Genomic DNA, 7491 nt, shown 5'->3' with positions numbered 1-7491 from the left:
AAATATTTGTTTAATTTACATGCTGTAAGGAACCATATTGATCTATATTAATTGCACACTGTATTTAAGGTACTTAATTCGATAAGGATTAATGCCGTATTGCTTAAAATAGCTTCGTAAATAAGCCATTTTCTCACGTAAAAAGTAAACAATAAAAATGGTTAATGTGGATTATCCCTAAAAGATAAACATATACCATCGCGGACTTTTTTGTAGACCTTTTTATGGTGTACAATACTGTAGTACATTAATTTGATCTAACTCGTAGGGTTAGGCAGCGTTTTTGCTAATTGCTAAATAAGCCTAATAAAATAGGTTAATTTACGACATCACGTTAGAAACCTCTAAAATTAGCAATGTTGCCTTAGTATATTATGCATGTATTATACATATAAACCTTCCTCTTGAATCACTCTATCTATTGAAAAAAACCGCATCAAAATCCGTTGCGTAGTTTTAAAGATTTAAGCGCACATAGGGATATAGGGACAGAAAAGGCGACTTTGTTTTATACTATGTAGTGATATTGAAGATATTGATAGATATTTCAATAGATATTGAGCAATAAAGCAAGAAAGAACAATGGAGGCCCCCCTAAATTATCTATTTCCTGTTCGAAGCAACTGATTAGGGAGGCAATGCGTTCTGTATAGCATCGGCACTTTTAATCAGAGTAATAATATGAAAATGTGATGTGATGTGATGTGAAATTTAACAAAACCAGCCTTTGCGCCTTGTTAGTACGACGTTTGTCGGCTTTTAACCTCTTATCACCATTATTTGGAGAATTTTGCACATGTTTGACAACCAGACGACTTTGTCAGGCTGACTCGTTCACGTGCTCGAACCTATCAGACAGTATTGCATCTCTTTTTAGCTGGAATACCATGAGAAGACAGACAATACATTAAACATATTGATGACGTATGTTGACAACAACTTTGGATAAACTACAGAATAATTGGCAGCTATGGTATTAAAATTCACGTATTGTTTCTCGCGTCCGCAACTTTCTCGCCGCAACGATAGATCACCGAGAGCTGCCGCGACGCTAGGCTCGGCCGGACGAAAGAAAAGCGTCTAAATCTCGAGGAGTAACGAATTTCCCGTCGACCGGTGACATTTATCGGACCCCGGCGGCCGTTTCCGTCCCATCTACGGCCGGGGTCGTGATCGCGAGCCCGATTTTTGCGTAGGCAAATCTCGCGCCGTAGCGATATTCCGAAAACAGACTCCGATAAGGATCTCTACACCTGTACCGTCCGTGTAGAGGAGATTGTCACGACAAGATTATCGTCAATATAATAATAAACAATCCGCGCGCAAATCGTTTTCTTTTCCGTTTATTCGGTTGCAGTTACATCCGTCTCTGCGATCGTTAATTAATATTCGCAATACTCGATTGTCGATTCCCAATAGTTTGCCGAAGCCGTGGAGTCGCTTTTATTTCACATGTCTAGCTAAGATTATAACGATATCAAGAGTTTTTTCTCTTTTCTGTTCTGCATCATGGCAATCTGTTTCAGAGAAATAAGACGTTGTATTCGCCGTCTTCTAAATACTTTGTTATTGTAATTTTTTTGAGGAGAGAGTTTCAATCTTTGGGTTCAGCTGTCATCCCTCTACGTGGATCCAGTGCTAACAATCGGGACGTCGCATCTCATGATTGATGTTGTCCGTAGAGTAATAGAGAGTCAGCTCAATAGGAGTCTCTGGCAAGAAGTTTTGCTTTACTCAACATCCAGATCGGCCGCTATTCAAGTATTTGGATTGGCCAATTTAAATCTACATTATAGTCACCACTAAAAACATTTCGCTGTGGAAACGTTTGATTGGTCCTTTAATAAAATTTTCCACGCAGGTGCGGACGTGACAGCCCTGACATCACGTTTAATTGACCACAATAACATTAAAATAATAACAATTGAATTTCTGAAATACATTTATTAAATAAAATGCTATGAATAAAATGCAAAGAACTTTGGAACAAATCAAAATTACTTCTATAGTCATTTCCCTTTTTCATATTTGTTTAGTGCCTTTTTGTCTTCTTATACTGAAAGCAAATTTTGGAGGCTTCACCTGTTAAAATTCTATTTACCTTTTTTATCCAAAAGTATATAGTGCACCTTATTATATTTAATATTCCACCTGGAAAACCATTATGTAATGTACAAACAAAAAGTTTTTAAAGATATTTAACAAATATATGTTATATTATCGACGTGGCAATATCGTAGGATAAACTAAAAGAGATAGCTCAAAGATCTACTAACATTATAATAAAACAATTTTCTGGGGCATGAGATAAAGCCTTAAACTCGTTTGTTCCTATAGGAACATCTGGAATTAAAGTTATGGAGTGATCCCCTGTTAGTATGAAATGTAAGTTATCTAAATGGCACTCATATTCGTCCCCTTTACAGTTTCCTGAAGACGAATTAGAATAAGAAAATAGCTTATGATAAGCGTTTGAAATGATTTTTCAAACATACTAGTCAAAGGATGTATATTTCTGAATCTCTGAACTCTAATAGATCAAAAAAAACTCTTGGTTAAGTACCCTTAAGTCAAAATATTTATTCGGGTAATTACACGATTTTTTTCTTTAACGAATGAAACATATTATATTTACTATTCCAAAAGAAATTGCAGCAGAAATAAAAAAAACAAATTCTAAGAAGGGGAATAACTTCCCTTCTGGAATGACCCGATTAAAGAATACATTTTATATTAATTTCCAGGTAAATCAATCAAATATTTAATTAATGCTTCTTTTAGATTAAAATACGAACCTAAAATATAGACAATAGCAGAAATAACGATGATATCTGAATCCGGAAAGCAACCAAATGAAGTCTCTTACAAACCATTCTCCTTGTTGACATTTATTTCAGAATTATGCTCAAAAAGTCTATTTCAAACACTAATAGAGAATTACAATATAATATTAGCACATCAATTTGGCTTCAAAGGCACTGTAGAGGAAGAATTTTTTATAACAACTTTTTAGATGTGACGCAGACTTTTTAAACGGCACATTGAGATACTTAATTTGAAATTCAGCAAGATATTACCCGATTCACAGCTTTTTAGAATGTTATATTTTCGTAGAGTGTCTTCATTGTTAAGCAGCAATGTTATTGAAAGCGCCAGTAAAGAATATTTACAATTAGACCATTAAATGGTGAGTAATTTTGAGTGATATTAAATGTCCCCATCAACACAAAAATTGTCTGAGTCCTTCTTGGATTTTGAAGGTTATTGGTTCCATGTTTCATTTCACTTGGCCTGTATATTCCTTAAATTACTATATTATTCCTTACACACATTTGTTCTCTAAGAACAATAATAATGAGAAGATCTATAGTAATATAGTAGTATCAGTACAATTTTCTGGGGCATGAGATATTGCCTTGACTCGTTTGTTCGTATAGGAACATCTGGAATTAAAGTTATAGAGCGATCCCCTGTTAGTATGAGACGTAAGTTATCTAAATGGCACCATGGTCATCCCCTTTACGGTTTCCTAAAGACGAATTAGAATTAAAAAATAACTTATGATAAGCGGTTGAAATGATTTGTCAATCATACTAGTCAAAGGATGTATATTTCTGAATCCCTGAGCTCTAATAGATCCAATAAAAAACTCTTGGTTAAGTACCCTTAAGTCAATATATTTATTCGGGTAATTACACGATTTTTTTCTTTAATGAATGAAAGATATTATATTTACTATTCCAAAAGAAATTTCAACAGAAATAAAAAACAACAAACTCTAAGAAGGGGAATGACTTCCCATCTGGAATGGCCCGATTAGAGAATACATTTTATGTTAATTTCCAGGTAAATCAATCAAATATTTAATTAATGCTTCTTTTAGATTAAAATACGAACCTAAAATATAGACAATAGCAGAAATAACGATGATATCTGAATCCGGAAAGCAGCCAAATGAAGTCTCTTACAAACCATTCTCCTTATTGCCATTTATTTCGAAATTATGCTTAAAAAGTCTATTTAAAACACTAATAGAGAATTACAATATAATATTTGCACATCAATTTGGCTTCAAAGGCACTGTAGTGGAAGAATTTTTTATAACAATTTTTTAGATGTGACGCAGACTTTTAAACGGCACATTAAGAGACTTAATTTGAAATTCAGCAAGATATTACCCGGTTTACAGCTTTTTAGAATGTTATATTTTCGTAGAGAGTCTTCATTGTTAAGCAGCAATGTTATTGAAAGCTCCAGTAAAGTATATTTACAATTAGACCATTAAATGGTGAGTAATTTTGAGTGCTCCTAAATGTCCCCATCAGCACAAAAATTGTCTGAGTCCTTCTTGGATTTTGAAGGTTATTGGTTCCATGTTTCATATCACTTAGCCTGTATATTCCTTAAATTATTATATTATTACTTACACACCTTTGTTCTCTAAGAATCTATAGTAATATCAACTAATAAAACCAGGAATTATAATGATTATTTCAATAAACTCTTGATTACGGTATTCTTTTTGTTTATATTAATCTAAAAATATTAATAAAGAATATAATAACAAAGTAACTGTTATTGAAAGAAATAAATGATACCTGCTACTTTTGCAGAAAAACGTTGCCATCTGTAATTAAAATAGATTATTTAAGAGCCAGAAAATAAGTTTACAGTTTTTGGTTAATTTAATTTTGTTTAGTACGGCACGTATTCATTTAAATTATTTCAGATAGAATATGAGTATTTCGAAATATCACCGCGTATTTGAACTTTATACACAGCACAGCGCATGTAAAAGGTGAAAACATTAACACGTTGTTTTATGATTATGGACGATCAAAATCAATACGTTATTAAGCAAGTTTAAAGCCAATTATTTCGAGAAGACTTGGGTGTTTTGTCGAAAGAAAATGGACGACAATAGTCCTTTAAATATATATTTAATGTTAGTTCTTTATTTCTTTCATTTTAGGATCCAAAATAGTAGCCGATTCAATTAATTAATAAGCTTATTATTATATGTTAATTTTAAAGGTTTAAAGCGCATAGTCTTCTGATTATTGTTCTTCAGATGGATATAGTCCAGCTTAGCTAGTACACGATTTTGACAATTGACAGAAGCGCGAAAATGGATTAATGCTGGAGAACTGCCATAGTTTTTACGATACAGCATCTATATCTATAACATAAAAATTATCTAACAGGTCAATTGAAAAGTCCCAGGCCTGACACATAGATGGCGTTACTAGAATTAAATCCATAAGTTTTTTAGTTAGCCCTAACCCTCAAAAGATGCGTGTGTAAATTTGACAGCTGTCGGATCATTAGTTTGTAAATTATAGTCTTTTGAGTGAAGCAAATTTTGTTATTCTAAAACAAAATGGATAAAAACGAATTTCGCGTGTTGATAAACTATTGCTTTATGAAGGGAAAAATACAGTTGAAGCAAAAACTTGGCTTGATGCTGTGTTTCCGGACACTGTCCTAGGAAAATCAACCATTAATGATTTGTATGCTAAGTTCAGACATGGTGGAATGAGCACCGAAATCTTTGAATGGAGTGGATGCACAAAAGAGGTTGTTACCGGCGAAAACATTTAAAAAATCCACAAAATAATTTTAATTCACGAATATTCGGGTATGAGAAAGCTCTGTGCAAATTGGGTTCCGCGCGAGCTCACTTTTGACCAAAAACAACGACGAGTTGATCGTTCAGGGCAGTGTTTGAAGATGATCAAGCACAATAAACCTGAGTTTTTGCGTCGATATGTGACAATGGATGAAACATGGCTCCATTATTTCTCTCCAAAGTCCAATCGGCAGTCATCTGAGTAGACTGCACGCGATAAACCCGCTCTAAAGCATGGGGAAACGCAACAGTCGGCTGGCAAACTTATGGCATCTATATTTTGGGATGGGCATGGAGTAATTTTCATTAACTACCTTGAAAAAAAAACCATTATCTACAGCGACTATTAGATAGCGTTATTGGACCGTGTGAAGGACGAAATTGCCGAAAATCGGCCGCATTTAAATAAAAAGAAAATGCTGCTTCACCAGGACAAGGCACCGTGTCAAAAATCCATGAATTGGTCTTCGAATTGCTTCCTCATCCACCGTATTCTCCAGATCTGACCGCCAACGACTATTTGCTGTTCTCAGATCTCAAAAGGATGCTCCTCGTGAAGAAATTTTAGTTGAATGAAGAGGTAGTCGGCGCCATTTTCATTAGTGTATATAAGTTAAAATTATTAGTGCATTAGTATATATAAATCGGCAGAACAATAAAGTTATAATTACAAAAATTGTTGATATAGAAAGTATTGTGTACCTGGATGCCTGTTAGTAAAAAATACAGGATCGTTTTCCTTTAAAGAAGTATTTGACTGTCTTTAAAAAATGGTTGATAATGTTAATAATCCCAAACTGACCGTCTTTTGTTGTTGCAAGTTCATATTCATATTCATAGTCAAATAAAACATCAATTTTTTTTTAATTTTAATAATTAATCCCCTTACGAAAGAAAACTTTGATTCTTGGATCAATTATTTGATGGTTGAAACTCGACTAAAATAATAACTCGTGAATGCAAACATTTAATGATAGAATTATCTGAAGTTCAATACACTAAGAATTTTAATGCCCTAGTAAGAACAAATTTATTAAATTGCCTTCAATTTAAAATTTAAAATCCACCTTGAGGGAATTCATTTCACTTAAGAAAAATGTTTTATGTATCTATCCAAATTATTTAGCTAGAAATAGTATAGCTCACGGCTACTTAACCAAGATAGTTTGGGATTGTTTTTTGATCCATTAGAGCTCATGGAGTCAGAAATTTATATCCTTCGACAGTATATCTGAGAAATCATTTAAAGCGCTCAACATAAGTTAATTCTTTTCATATCATCCGCCTTTAGGAAATTGCGAAGAGGGTGAAAACAGTTGAAGCAGTCGATAATCAAAAACTAGCCATTGAAAATAGTAATTACTATTTTTAGTCAAATGCACGGTTCGTCTGTTTATTTCAATTCGTGATGTCAGACAAAGATGTACGAACCCTTTTCTGTATAAATTGTGGGAGAAGAAAGGACGGAGATAATTGCTTGAAGCAGATAATTTCAAAATGCTTATATTTTCCAATGGTAGTATAAGCGAGACGGAGGTGTACATAATCATTCATGTACTAACTTTAAGAAAGAAAAGGAAAAAATTATTACCGAATTCTATTAACATATAATTAATAATTTAATTTTAAACGAAGTAGAATTACTTTTATATCTGAATGTTCTGTGGATCTGTAAAAAGGAACGGAATTTTTCTATTGAATGCAATAATACCCCACAAATGTTTTATCGTATTTTAATATGTTAATTGTTATTTTTAAATAATATACTATAATAAATATAGACAATTCAATAGAACTTAAACAAAACCTAAAAACTAAAGATGTACAATAACCATAAATACTAAATAAAAATTAAACATATA

Source organism: Rhynchophorus ferrugineus, unplaced genomic scaffold (assembly GCF_030347505.1).
Source record: "Rhynchophorus ferrugineus isolate W39M unplaced genomic scaffold, kcgeb_rfMv2 rfM10, whole genome shotgun sequence".
In the NCBI taxonomy this organism is placed as follows: domain Eukaryota; kingdom Metazoa; phylum Arthropoda; class Insecta; order Coleoptera; family Curculionidae; genus Rhynchophorus; species Rhynchophorus ferrugineus.
The sequence above is the reverse complement of the archived record's forward strand: the minus strand, read 5'-3'. Positions refer to the sequence as shown.